We start from the raw sequence: 15,912 nt of genomic DNA, 5'->3' as shown, positions 1-15,912 counted from the left end.
ATAAAAAAATATATATATATATCATGTGAAATATTACAAATTAAAAAATAAAAAGGAACATAATAGAAAATTACACAATAAACAAGTGCCAGTATACATTGTGTTTCTGAGGTCTTTGAAGAGCCTTTTGAAAAGTCATGGCTTAAAGTGACTTCAGTGATAGAAATCTGAGTAGACTGAAGAAAATATTTCCTTAGCGATTCTATCCAGAGAATGGAAAAAGCAAATTAAGCTCTCCTAAATCATAATTTACAAGATAAATGATAAATTTAACTCCATTTTTTCCCCATATCATTTAAACAAAGGAATCAATTAAGCAAAATATTAAAAACCAATGAATAAAAGAGTGGCATAGAATAGTAATTAGAAAATAATTAGTTAATAAAGTAAGATGGCAATGGAGAAGTCATCAAATGACAGTATCAGAACCAGACCATTAATGAGAAGTGACATTGAAGAATAGAAATGCCAAATACAACAGCAACTATGGCCGAGTGTATATTGAAAAGACTGATACAGATGACAATACCTCCAGAGTTTAAGTTTTCCTAGTGCTGATTTAGTATAGTTAGAGGAGAAAAATAAGTGTCTTTAAAATTATGTTACTCTAGAGATGACTTCCAACTAAATCATCTCATATTTAGAAAGTGATTAATTTGAGCTTCTTCAACTTTAGTTATCTTTTGTTTAAAAATGATCATGATTTAGTTTTCTAAATAGAAATAGTTAAGGTGCATATACACCATGTATTAGGAGCTGCATGTGCCTTTTCACAGCTTAAAACAAGGGAGGAAAGTAGTATGTTATTAAGTTCAGGTCAGTACAACATGACAAGAATAAAATAAATAACTAATATGATTCCTGTATCCATCAGACAAAAACAGAATCAGTAGAATGTGTGCATGTGTGTGTGTGTGTGTGTATAAAAAAATTTCTTTCAAGGACTTGATCTTGGCTTACACAATTGTGGGGTCTGGTTAAGGAAGTCTGAAATCCATAGGGCAGGTTGGCACGCTATATAATCTCAGACAGAAGTTGAGGTTGGGGTCCAGAGGTGGGATTTCTTTCTTCTTCAGGGAAAAGTCAGTTTGCTCTTATGTCCTTTGGATTAATTATACAAAGTCTACTCAAAGTATGGAAGATAATCTCTTTTTATGGAAGTCAATTGATTATAGCTATTCATCATATCTACAAAATACCTTCACAGCAACACCTAGGTTAGCAACAATTTCATTAGTGTTCGAATAATTGAGTGCTACAGTCCTAGCCAAGTGGACACATAATAATCACCAAAATTCCTAACTACTCCTCTGTTTCCAGAACCATTTCTCTTTAATAGAGAAGGGTTTTCAAAAACAAACCTTTCAGAAAATATTATCTAAGTCTTAGCAATTAGCTCCTCCTCTAAAATTAGTATTTGTGCAAACATAAACGTAAAAAAAAGAATAAAAGAGAACAAGGTTGGAAGACTGATGATGTCACTTGACTTCTAGACTTGCAATAAATCAAGACAGTGTAGTATTGGCAAAAGAATATACAAATACATACTTGGAACTGAATAGAGAGCCCAGAAATAGACCCTTATAAATATAGTCAACTGATCTTTGACAAGGAACAAAGACAGTACAATGGAAAAAGATAGTCCCTTTAATAAACTGTGATGGAACAATTGGGCATCCACATGCAAAAAAAATGAATCTAGACACAGACCTTACATGCTTCACCAAAATGAACTCAAAATGAATCATAGATATAAATGTAAAAATATAAAACTACAAAACTCCTAGAAAATAACATAGGGGAAATTACAGATAATTTTGAGTATGGTGATGTTGTTTTAGACACAATATAGGATCCACGAAAGAAGTAATTAATAAGCTGGACTTCATTAATATTAAAGTTTCTGCTTTGCAAAGGACTATGACACAGACTGGGAGAAAAATATTTGTAAAAAACACTTCTGATGAAGGACTGTTATCCAAAATAGACAAAGAAATCTTAAAACTCAAAAATAAGAGAACATGGGACTTCCCTGGCGGTCCAGTGGTTAAAAGTCTCTGTGCTTCCACTGCAGGGGGCACAGGTTCAGTCCCTGGTTGGGGAATTAAATCCCACATGCTGCCCAGTGCAGCAAAAAAAAAAAAGAAAAAAAAAAAAAGAAAAATAAGAGGACCTTAATAGACACTTCACCCAAAAAGATACACAGATGGCAAACAAGCATATGAAAAGATGTTTCACATCATATCTTCTCAGGGAAATTAAAATTAAAACAACAATGAGATACCACTGAATACCTGCTAGAATGGCCCAAATCTGGAACACTGACAATACCAAATGCTGAGCAGGGTATGGAGCAATAGAAACTCTCATACTTTACTGGTGGGAATGCAAAATGGCATGGTCACTTTGGAAGATAATTTGATGGTTTCTTACAAAGTAAACATACTCTTACTATACAATCCAGCAGTTGTACTCTTTGGTACTTATGAAAAAAGTTAGAAATTTACATCCACACATAAGTTTTTATAGCAGCTTTATTCATAACTGCCAAAACTTGGAAGCAACTATGGTGTCCTCAGTAGGTGAATGGATAAACACACCTGTGGAATATCCAAACAATGGAATATTATTCATTACTAAAAATAAATGAACTATCAAACCATGAAAAGACATGGAAGAGCTTTAAATGCATATTACTGAGTGAAAGAAGCTAATCTGAAATGGCTACATACTTTATGATTCCAGCTACATGTCATTCTGGAAAAGAAAAGACAAATTATGGACACAATGAAAAGTTCAGTGGTTGCCAAAAGTAGTTTTGGAGAGCAGGGAGGAGGGATGAATAGGCAGAGCATAGAGGATTTTCAAGGAAGTGAAAATACTCTGTATGGTATTATAATGATGGATATATGTCATTATACATTTTTCTGACTCCAAGAGTGAACCCTAAGCTTAACTATGGACTGGTTGATTATGATCCATTTATATAGTTTCATTTTTAAGACAAATGAAGGATTCTGGTGAGTGATTTTTTTTTCAACTGAGAATAATTGACATATAACATTGTGTATAAGTTCAAGGTGTACCATGTGTTGATTTGATATATTTACATATTGCAATATGTTTTTAACCAGCATAACATTAGCTAACATCTCTATCATGTCACATAATTATCTTTTTTGTGTGTGGTGAGAACAATTAAGATCTAGTCTCTTAGCAACTTTGAAATTTGCTAATTTTGCTAATAATGCAGTATTGTTGGCTAAAATCACTATGCTGTATGTCGGTTTATACTGTAAACATCTCCCCAATTCCTCTACTTCCTGGATAACCACCATTCTACTCTTTGTTTTTCTGAGTTTAGCTGTTTTAGATTCCACATTTAAGTGATACCATACAGTATTTGTCTTTCTCTGTGTGACTTATTTAATGTCACTTAGTATGTGCTCTCAAAGTCTATCCATATAGTCACAAATGGTAGGATTTCCTTCTTTCTTGTGGCTGAATAGTATTCTATTGTGTATGTGTATATATATACCACATTTCCTTTGATGTTGTTGATAATGCGGGAGGGCTATGCATGTATGTGGGCAAGGGGCTTCTGGTAAATCTCTGCACTTTCCTCTCAGTTTTGTTGTGAACCTAAAACTGCTCTAAAATAACAACATATTAAGAAAAAAGAAGTGAAATGGTTGGGTGTTTGAGAAGCTTATGGCAATTGTTCTGACAGTTATGTTTTTCTGGGAGATTGGTGGACATTTGGCCTCTTCGTTCAAATTCTTTGCTGCCCAGACATCTCCTGAAACATGTAGGATCAACATAATAATGTTTTAATGCTCCAGAAAATCTTTGCTTGATTCAATCATACACAAGGAATGGAATGGGGACCTCACAAAAATTGTTCATTATCACATGAGGTCAAGATTATTTTGACTATTCTTTTTCTGTTTTTTCCATAACCAGTGTTTAATATTCTGAGGACTAAGAAACAAAATTAAATATTTTTTACTTGACTAGTTTTATTTCCTCTGAATTTATTCTAAGAATTAAACAAACAAACAAACAAAAACAATCACACTTATTGATTCAGAACTATAGATTTTACTTCAGGAAAATATAATACCTTTCAAAAAGTTATAATTTCAATGTTAGCTGACAAAATTACTTCCTAACATTTCATTAAAAAGGATGAAAACTCTTTCCCATCCAAAGATTCCTATGTTTGAATTACAGTATTGCAAGGCACATTCAGTACATACCTCCTTCAAAACACACAGATGCTAAATTCCCTGAAATAGAGTTTTAAAATCCTTACGTGAGTAGTAATACTACAAAGTTAGCAATTCTTAGGTAAAAATGTTGCTCCTACAGGACCATGCACCTTTCTTAAAATTAATTAAGCATGTATGTATAAACAATCCTTTCTTAAAATCTTTGTACTTGAAATGCAGATTTAGTGATGCTGAAGACAGCACTAAACAAACCTGAAAAGTACAACAGCTCAATAAATTTTATGTAATGCCTTCATAAGAGATTGTATCATCTCATCTAGTATGTCCAAAGACTTGAGTTAATAATGGGTAGCTACACAGAAAATATTTTCTTTCTTTTTTAAACAACATTTCCTTCACCTGTAGCATCAAATATTTTATAAAGGATGCTAAATGAATCATACATTGTTTTTGGTAAAATTGAAGTCAGGACCATTTAAATGCTTCTACTAAATTTAATGCCTCTTACTTAGGGAGCAGCTACATATTGCCCTCTGAACATTCTTGGTCAGTCATGTCTAACCATAACAGCATTTTAAGAGGTAGATATTTTTTCCCATGATGCATTTTTGTTACTAAATGTATTGTCAAGAAAGTAAAAGCAAGCACTGTGTTTTTTTAATTATAAGGGTCTAGTGAAAAGAAAAATAAAAGACAGTTATGATATTGATTACACTCTGACATTTTAACAGTCATGGTATTGGATGTTTTGCAACCAGTGCATTATGACACATCATCATATTTTTTACTTGAAATATCAAGTCCATAGAATACTATTTTAATTTGCTTATGTCTTCATGATGTGAATTATTAAAATAAATTAGCTATCCCCAATACATTTGCCTCTGTATGGTTATAGAACATAAGGAAACATTTATTAGAACACATATTCAGAGCATTTCTATAGAGCAATCTATCAATAACCTTCCAATTACTGACAGCTTTCGGTTATGAGAATATTAATCCTTAAAGTTAAAAATTTTCACATTTTAATCCAAAATATAAATGAGTGTTATATTTGTCTGCTTTTATGAAGTTGAGAGTAGGACATCTTACTGTGCCATCAGTAGTATTTTAAACAATCAAAAACATAAGACTGGAATTTTGCACTATCATTGAAAGAACTAGATCAGAATTACATAAATTTTATGCTGAGAATTTTATGCTGTATAGTCAGTAGCCCTAAAATGATAAGCTACTTATGAAACAAAAATAATTATTGTAATTGTATATCACATCAACAATTTCTGAAGTCAGTTTTTCCCCTAATTATACATTGTCAGGTTTCCATGGGAATAACTTTGTATTTTAATGCTGAGTAGGTAATTATTTATTCATTTATATTTCTACTATCAGAAAAATGGTAATCACGGTGCTCCATGAACTATAACTTTCAAAACAAATTGATTGAAAGGCAACATTCTTGGGTTTTGGTGTTTGAAAAAATTTGTATCTCTATTAATGCTTATGGGATAAAAGTTATTAATACTGCAAAGAAGTTATATCCCCTGTGTAACATTTTTTACTTATTAATGGATTAGGGTTCTACAATATTTGGTGATTTAATTTAAAATTTCCTAAATTAAAAGGAAATTATGAATATATTAGTTAAAAAACAAGTCCTCCCAAAATGACTGAAATTAAAAAATGTGATTTAACACGCACAGGTATCTGAACACTCATTTGAAGCTGAGGGTCCATTTGACTTGGTTTTCTTTCTTTTTTTTCTTTTTAATGTCTTTATTGGAGTATAAATGCTTTACAATTTTTTATAACAAAATGAATCAGCTATACATATACATATATCCACATATCTCCTCACTTTTGTGTCTCCCTCTCACCCTCCCTATACCACCCTTCTAGGTGGTCACAAAGCACTGAGATGATCTCTCTGTACTATGCGGCTGCTTTCTACTAGCTATCTATTTTACATTTGGTAGTATAGATAAGTCCATGCCACTCTCTCACTTTGTCCCAGCTTACACTTCCCCCTCCCTGTATCCTCAAGTCCCTTATCTATGTTGACGTCTTTATTCCTGTCCTGCCCCTAGGTTCTTCAGAACCATTTTTTGTTTGTTTGTTTTTAGATTCCATATATATGTGTTAACATATAGTATTTGTTTTTCTCTTTCTGACTTATTTCACTCTGTATGACAGACTCTAGGTCCATCCACCTCACTACAAATAACTCAATTTCATTTCTTTTTATGGCTGAGTAATATTCCATTGTATATATGTGCCACATCTTCTTTATCCATTCATCTGTCAATGGGCACTTAGGTTGCTTCCATGTCCTGGCTATTGTAAATAGAGCTGCAAAGAACATTGTGACTCTTTTGGAATTATGGTGTTCTCAGGGTATATGCCCAGTAGTGGGATTGCTGGGTCATATGGTAGTTCTATTTTAGTATTTTGAGGAACCTCCATACTGTTCTCCATAGTGGCTGTATCAATTTACATTCTCACCAACAGTGCAAGAGGGTTCCCTTTTCTCCACACCCTCTCCAGCATTTATTGTTTGCAGATTTTTGAATGATGGCCATTCTGACCCATGTGAGGTGATACCACATTGTAGTTATTCTTTTGCGGTACACGGGCCTCTCACTGTTGTGGTCTCTCCCATTGTGGAGCACAGACTCTGGACGTGCAGGCTCAGTGGCCATGGCTCATGGGCCCAGCCGCTCAGCGGTATGTGGGATCTTCCTGGCCTGGGGCACGAACCCGTGTCCCCTGCATCGGCAGGCGGACTCTCAAGCACTGCACCACCAGGGAAGCCCATTGTGGATGTCTTGAAAGCCAGTTGATATAAGATGTATGGAAGGTATAAGATGTTATGGAAAAGCCCGAATAAACTTTTTGGCCAACCCAATAATTGGAATACATGAGGGTTGTTGCCTTGTGGTTGAGCAGTGACATATAGAATATGGTCTTTTCCTTCCTCTGTTCCTTCCCCCAATCTAAGATGGACTGGAGCTGCAGCAGCTTGTACATCTTCTCTGAAGGTAATTTGTGAGAGAGAGCAATCAGCCACTCTTGCTACAAAGTCACGAGCAGGTAGGTGAAGCCCCTTTTTAATTGACTTTTTCTCACTTCTGTCTCATTTCCCTTTTTCACTCTTTCCTTCTTCCCATTGTGTTTGCACTCCCATTAAAGTGTTAGCATATAAACACATAATACATTGTGCTTTTTTTTTTTCCCTCAGAATCAGTTTTCAAGGGAACCTGGGCTAATGTGATCTCAAAGTAGAAATGGCATATTTAAATTACTTTAAAATATAACAATAGTAAAACTATAGTGCCAAATACTGGACTAAAGCATATGATAAAGAAAATTTAAAAAAAAATTGTTAAACTTGAAAATAGCCAAAGATGATTTAAGAGGAGAGTGAGAAATTAAGGTATGTGTTAGGAGGAGAAAAAAGTTACTTTGACTTTAGAGTCTTTAGAATATTATCCTGTGTTCCCCTAATATGGGGCTTTCAGACTCTCATCAAGTATCAGAAAACTCTGTTGAAGGGGTCCAAAATGTGTCATGCAAAAATACGCCACTTAGGCATGTTACTGAACCCAGCTCCAGCTGCTCAAAGGCCAGTTCTCGAGAGACAAGTGTTGTTAGAAAGGAAAGGTTGCTTTATTTTGGAGGCCGGCAACCATGGAGGAGGGCAGACGCCTGTCCAAAGGCCGACTCCCTCCCACTGACAATCAGGGTGCAAGAGTTTTATAGACAGAAGGAAGGGGCTACATGCAGAAACAATACAGTCAGCTCTGACAGTCATCTTGAAATTGGTCGTGTGGTGGTCTGACCAGTGTCATCTTGATTGTTTTAGGTACAGTTAATCTTCAGTTCCAGAGTCAGTTTGTTTCCATTTCTTTGAGGTCAATTCTTGGAATTGTGGCAGCTTGTGTCATGGCTACAGTCTGGTCATCATGTAGTTAACTTCTTCCACCTGGTGGAGGTTTCAATATCTATAAGAGCTCACAGGATATGGCTTAGAATATCTATAGCCCTTGAGAAGGAACTAAAAGTCCTTGACTTTGCTTAATGACTAAACTATTATTATTTGGTTTCCTGTGACTGTTTTCCTTTGTTTCTGCATTTTCTCACTTCTCTGATTAAACTTATTCTTTAGCTAAAGTTTTTCCACAGACAAAAGGCAGGCTGAGGACATGGGGAGCAAGAACCGTAGGGTCCTGCTCTGTTTCAGGAAGAACTGTTTTGAGCTGAAGGCAATTGTGAATCAATGGATGCAGGAAGAGTTCTCTGCCCTCCCCATATCTGCCTAAAAGCAAGGCATAAATTTTCCTTTGTGGAAGGTGTGCCACACGCCCACCCTCACCAGGGAGAGATGAGTGACTCTTATTTTTGAAGACAGGGAGTCACGAAGATGAGTTTGCATAAACAGACCTGACTAAAATAGACCTATCTTCCATTAGTTCCTCCATATACTTTCTGGTCACTTCCCCACAACTTATTGTCCCTTAAAGCCCAAATCTTCTTTCTTCTGTTAAAAGGATATATAAACCTCTGTTATATAACAGGGTATATAAGCCCCAGGATCTAACTGCTTTGATAAGCTTCAATTTTTTTTATGAACTCCTGTGCACATAAATACTAGTAAAGATTATGTGTTTTTTCTCCTAATCTGTCTTTTGTTATTTTAATTTGTAGGGGAGCTTGGAGTAGTGAGATTTGACCTTTGCGAAGTAGTTTTAGACTCTGCTGAAGACGCTTAAAAGTAAAAGCTACATAGGAAAGAAATGTTAAAAGTTAAGGAAATGTATTTATTTGTTGAATAACATTTATGAATATCTGTTTTGGTTTATGGCCTTTGATTTGTGTTACAGAGACCAATACTATAACAACTACAACCACAAAATAAAGACAGGTATGAAAATGTGCCATGCCAAATGAATGTGCTTCTTGATATAATACAGATATACAGCAAATAATATGGAGTAACTGAAAATGGAACTGATAGAGATAGTATAGGATAGTTATACAAGCAGTTATAGATGTCTCAGTAGGGGATTATAGATAGAGAGGGACACCTAGGGAACTTTTGGAGACCACTGTAAGTTAATGATCACTCGAGAAAGCTATCAGAACATTGTGGAAGGAAGCAGGCTTGCTTAACTATAAAGCCATAAATAAAAGAATGAGATGTGCCCCAGGTCATTAAGTCAAAGAAAAAAATGAGGCCTGCATTCTGTTTGTCGAATTCAGCAAGATAATGATCCTTAAGCCCAAGGGCAGGAGTTTAAGGGAAAAGTGACATTCCAAAGTAGGAGACCCTCATTGTATGGAAACCCGAGGTTATTCAACATATCTTAATATATGTTACTACCCTTGTGCTGATTTGAGTAAGCACTATTTACTAATTTGACCACATTGGGTCAGACACTCTCCTGCCCCATAAGAAACAGAAGCTAGTGATGTAAGCCTGATGTCTACTCAAAGAGTGAGGAAGAAAGCAGTCTCTTTCTCTGCCACCACCACTTTCCTTTGATTATAAAAATGTAGCCCACTTAATCCTCTGGGCAGAGCCTCCCTGCCTGCCCGTTTGCATCTCTCACAAGCAACGTATATTAATAAATCTACTTCTTGCCCATCACTTTGCCTCTCTCTGAATCCCTTCTCCACTGAGACACAAAGAACCTGAGCTTCAGTAAGTCCATACACCAGGTGAGTGATTCTAATTGAAAGATCATGGGTTCAAGTCCCAATCTGGGATTCGGCTGGGTTCAAGTCACAATCTGAGTTACATAGTTTCAGAACGCTTGGAAAAGTGACAGAAGTGTTTATAGTAGTGTTAATACTTAGCTGAAACAGTAAGCATTAAAAGAAAGTGTCCATTAAGCAGAATTAGAATGCTCTAGATTAAAACAACAAAAAAAGAATGAGATGTATACTTCAATATTTTCATTCAATTGTCATTGTTATAATTGCTATTGAATTCTGAGTTGTAACTGTAACTTATAACTCCAAGTTCTGAAACTTGACAAATAGCAGTAGAAATCAGGGTAATGAAGAAAAAAAATCAAGCTTATTGCTGCTAAATGTTGGGTTTGGGGATGAAGTTCAGACTTGGAGGCCAGTGGGCATGAATTACGTTTACTTTTCCTTTGTCACAGGGAAAGTTTGAGGATTACAGATTCCTGTAAAACTTTCATGTAGGAACAAAGAAGACCTGAATAAATGCTGACTTCAATGTGGCAAAGCCCTGAAAAAGAGATGAAAAGAATAGTTGATGATCCAATGTCCAGTTTCTTCTCTCAAACTCACCAATTAGGCAAGTTTCTTTGGGGAGAACTCCCTGAGGAGAACTAAATAAAGGGTGAAGAGAAGGAGGGAGAATTCCACCTGAAGAGTGGAACCTACCATTCCAACCTACTGTTGGTTCCTAACATCCTCTCCAGTTTTATTCTCTTAGTCTGTTGGTCTTTGCTGTAAAGTATACTGCCTCTGAGGCCAGTGTGCCCCTGACAAGCAGAAATGAGCTTCATGCAGGGCAGTTCTTCTACTCTCCTGCAGCAACTCCTCTAAAACCTAATACTGCATCTTCTTCATATATTTCCATATTGCTAACAAAGGGAACTTTATCTTTTGTCACTAGGGAAAAATATATATAACTTTATTTAATTCCAAAGGTACTCGAAAAATTCACTCTTTTTTAACTCTTATCTGTGTTATCCAATAAACCCACTAGAAGTGTTGCAATGAGTAAATGGCAACATAAAGTTTCTCCAAGAATAAAACACCAGCAACATAAAATGTCCCTAATTATAAATTCAACACTGTTATGTATTTCCTGGAAAGAAATCTGCTAATTTTAAAGTTCCAAATAGATTAAAGTTAAAACAACAAAATAAAATGACCTTTACTTAAAAGTGTTGCTAAACATTTTCATTCTCTTCTCCCTACTGTTCACCATGCAGTCCAAATATTATCAGTAATATAAACCTGAGAGTGTCATATCATGGCTTTATTTCTCAGGAAGAGACTGATTAATCAGCTAATTGTAGTTCCACTATCAGTGAGAAAGTCTTGATTGTCAACCATCTCCTGGAGGGCAGCTTTTGGCATCATTGGCTCTGCCAACTTGACTAGTCAGACCAAAATTTCTAAGACTTCCACGCTTGGGTCTTCCCATTCTTCAGAGCACTGACTGGTCTGTTCTCTCAGCAGGGGGCAGGAGGTTGTTGCTGTTCTAGCATGAATTGTCCTTCAGACTCATTTCCTCCAAGGAGAAGATACCTTACATTGACTGCCTGTACATACATCTATGGCTCTATGGGTAAAAATTATGGCTTTATAATTTTGAAAATTCCAGTCACTTTCCTACAAATGCATTGTCAACCTTGCCCATCCTGCCTGGAGGTACAGAGGCTCCAAAACTTCTACTGACCCAGTTCTGTCTATATACCTGTGCTGCCTCAAACTCTACCCTGGAGGGCAAATATCTATATCTATATGTACCCACACATTGATTCATTTAACCGAAAAACAATGCTATGATTTTATAAAATAGAAAAGAGAAGTAAGTTTAAGAAATTTTCCTAAAGGAACATCAACTGTGACTAGATTATTCTAATTTTAAAACATTCTGGAAAAATGACCCTTAAAATAATTCAAAGACTTTCTTCCCTCTTAGGTTCTGTTTTATTGAAAAACAAACAAGCAAACAAACAAAAAACAAAACTTCTGCCATTTATTTATGGCTGTATTCCAAAGTAAATTAAAAAAAAAAAATTCTGTTGAGATCAGCATTGAAGGAGACCCATTTGTTAATTTTTCTCTTTCATCACTTTTGTTAAAAATGAAGGTTCAATAGGAAGCAGAGAAACTAATAATGGCTATTATGATACTCCTTCCAGAGTATCTATTTTTTTTTTCTCCAAATTATATGTAAGTCTTAAATTGGTGAATGCATGCCATAAATCATTAGCTTTTCCTTACATGTATATTTTGTTTAAGTAACAAATCACTGGTATATATATACATATATATATATATATATATATATATATATACATATATTTTAATATAAGCGAGTTTACTGACATAAAGCTAGAACATATGATAGATGTAGACACTATTCAAAGATGTTTTCTTTCATTTCTGCTTGCATGTTAAGGTTTATAAGATGGAACTTTTCTTGGAAGATGTTAAAACCACAGGGAGATCTGTGATCTTAGGACAGAGATGACCTCTTCTATGTTTCAATACTGTTTTTACATTAGCTCATTAAATATTGTAATTGAATCATTATATGTCTACTGTTTACATTCTTTACATCTGCCCATTACAAACTGAATACAACATATATAAATGAAGATATATATATTTCAAAAGCAATTTAGAGCTATTTAAACAAAAACAATGCTATATTAATTTTCATTGTATAAGATGGAGAAAGTTAATAGTTTTCAGGATTAAGTTAAATCATGTTTCTCTAAATCTGAGGTATTATCAGAAATGAAGAGAATAAGATAAAGCCTCATATATGTTTTACAATATTCTTCCATTTAGGGTTTTTCCTCAGTAAGGCATAAGTCTTCAAGAAGCTACCTATATAGGAAGACAAATCTTCACTTTCCCATCTAACAGCCTAGAGAAGAGCTCCTGGACTTTAGTGGGGATCCATGAATTGGGGGTAATGAGAAAGCAGGGGATAAATTGTGACTCCCACCAATGAGCTTCAGGACAGTTGGTAGAATGCACTGCAGTTTGCAGTTTTCTATTTCAAACAAATATTTTATGAAGCTTAGTCATATACATCTGTGTTTATCTCCTCTCCATTACCTCAAATCTTTGAATTTAATCTTTTGTTGCTAAGTAACCAAAGGTTACTACCTCCAAAATGAGTCATTCTTTTACTGGTAATTAATAGCAAAAGTGTACAGATAAGAGTAGCTTGTTCAATGAATTGTTGCTGTTTTAATACCTTATCATTCAATCTGAGATAGACTGGAAATATTTAAAGGAATGATGTACTATGGAAAGGGTACATATATCCTTTTCTTTGTATTCTACATTGATTTAAAGACTAATAAATTGCTTAATAAATTTTACAGAAAAAATGCTGTTAGAACGTACTTATAAACTTATCACTAATAAATAGTGAAATGGTATAATTATTTATATAAGAAAAAGTAGAGACAATAAAATAAACCTCAGAAACATTGTAACAAGTTAATAATTTCATAATATCTTCTAAATTAGTCTACCTTTTGACATTTCTTTGATCACATTATGGTAGAAAATGGTGGTACAGACATTTTAGAACCGATGTTTTATTCCAGAGAAACTTTCAGTTTATATAGAAAGTCATGGAGCAACACTAATAAAGAGACTATTTTGTAAGCATGCTCTTTCTACACTAAGTGATAAAATATAATTAAAGACATGCTCTGTATCACTGAAGCATCAAGTGATTCACATTATGCAGCGCTAAAGGCTCCACCCATGAAATGTCATTTCTTATTCTGAGAAATTGGCATCTGGTTTATATATATATATATATATATATATATATATATATATATATATATATATACATATATATATATTATATATATATATGCAAAACTGTTTAGAAGTGTACAGTTTGAAACTCAGTAAACATAAGTGTTTGCTGTTCTTATCATCTTAACAGTTTTAGAATTTCTTAAACTGACATATATTCTGTGCACTTGTATAAGATAAAACTACTAGATGTTTTTAAAAACTTACTAAATCTATGAATTTTAGGAAAAAAATTAAATATATATATATATTAAAAAGTAAAAAAATGTAGAGGATTAAGTTGTTCAGATGATTTTTGATTATAATTTGACTATGAAGTAGTTTACTATTTGACTGAGTTTTCTACTTGAGAGAGTAAATTGAAAGGACTACATTGCAGACTCAGAATAAACACAACCAGTGCTGTGTTGGGTTAGTCTACTATGGCAGAGCATCTAGGCTGCTCAAACAGCAGGGAAATCCAAACTAGTTGCCTGACTTTAATGGTTGTTTGGATTGATTAGTAATTTAATGAAACTTTTCAATAGACTATAGCCTATTTTATGTTCTTATATGTAGAATACTAATTTGGCATTATGTCAAGACGGAAGGGTTAGGAGAAGTGGAAGTTGCAAAGGGACTCTTACTTTCACCAACAGTAAACATCTGCCAATGAGGAAGTTAAATATCTTCACTTCAGTTTCTTCTACTCTTGTTTCCATGAGAAAGTACAGGTTAAGATAGCATGCACACAGACACACACACACACACACACACACACACACACACACACACAAATTAAGCACCCTCCCCACCTTTTTCGAGAAACCAGTTGCCTCTCTCTTTGTTCTCTATTTTTCCTATTGACTTTGATTCAAACTTATTTATGTAGATAAAGCTAAAAAGCTTCAGTGTTTTGAAATAACAATCCAAGACACAATTGTGAGGACTCAGTTAAGCTGATCTTACTAATTGGAGGTTTACAATTTAACAACTTATAACAGTGGCTGATAATAAGAGCAATATAGGGCAGCATTCTTAAAACTCCATCTCCAGTTCCAACTTTGCTCTTTTACCTTTTGATCTTTATCCTATATGTCTAATCACCAATTGGCCATAATATCATTGGTTCCCAAAGGCTCACCTCCAAAGGCAGAGACAAGAGCTTTCCGTAAGCTTCTCCACTAGTTTTCTTTTACATTCCTACTCTGGCAGATGTATACATGCCTGGATTTCCAGATTTTCTTGCTAGTTTTGACTTTTCTAACCACACAAGTGTTTCAGGAGGTTGATTAGTAACTTTTTCCCTTTTGGAGCTTTTCTTCCTCAGGTTCTCTAGCAAATGTGTAAGGTGTCAATACTCAAAAGAATTTTGTTTCACTGATAAACACTGCATCATACAATGATATATTTGGGAGGAGGGAAACACTTACTCATAACTAGATATATATACCCACACTGCTCCTGCCAACCTTTCATATGGGGAAGTCCAAGTAGAATATGGTTGCCAGATTTAGTAAATAAAAACATCCAATTAAATTTAGTGTTCATATAAATAACTAATAATTTCTAGTAAATTATGCCTCGTAATATTTGGGATATATTTATGTTAAAAATACTCATTTATTTGAAATTCAATTAGCTGGGCATTCTGTATTTTATGTGGCAACTTCAAATTGGAAGAAATCTGAGCAGACCCAGAATTAATGAAACCTAGAATGTTCTTTTATGTAACATAAAATGCATCATTGTGGTTAGATGTGCCCTTTACTTTGCCCTCAGCCTCTTTTCACATATATAGATATGTTATGGCCTATTTACAAGAGTCAGCTTTCCTCTTAAGCAGACCATGGTGGTCAATTACTTCTGTCAAGAAGACACATGAAAGTGTTAATATGATGATCTGTCTACCTAACTGATTCACAAAAGCTGTCCTGCAGAGTTTCTTAAACAGCTTTGGCTTATATTACATTTTTTTTAATGGTGAACCTATTGAATAGAACTGATTCAATATGCTAAAAAATGTCTTAAACTATTTTAAAGTCAAGTGATTATTTCAGTCAATAGTTTATCAGACACAGTTGGAGAAATAAAATAGGAATGTAGGTCAGCAACTTAATAAATACATGATGAATTC

This window comes from Phocoena phocoena, chromosome 4 (genome assembly GCF_963924675.1).
Source record: "Phocoena phocoena chromosome 4, mPhoPho1.1, whole genome shotgun sequence".
In the NCBI taxonomy this organism is placed as follows: domain Eukaryota; kingdom Metazoa; phylum Chordata; class Mammalia; order Artiodactyla; family Phocoenidae; genus Phocoena; species Phocoena phocoena.
Note: the sequence above shows the minus strand (reverse complement) of the source record.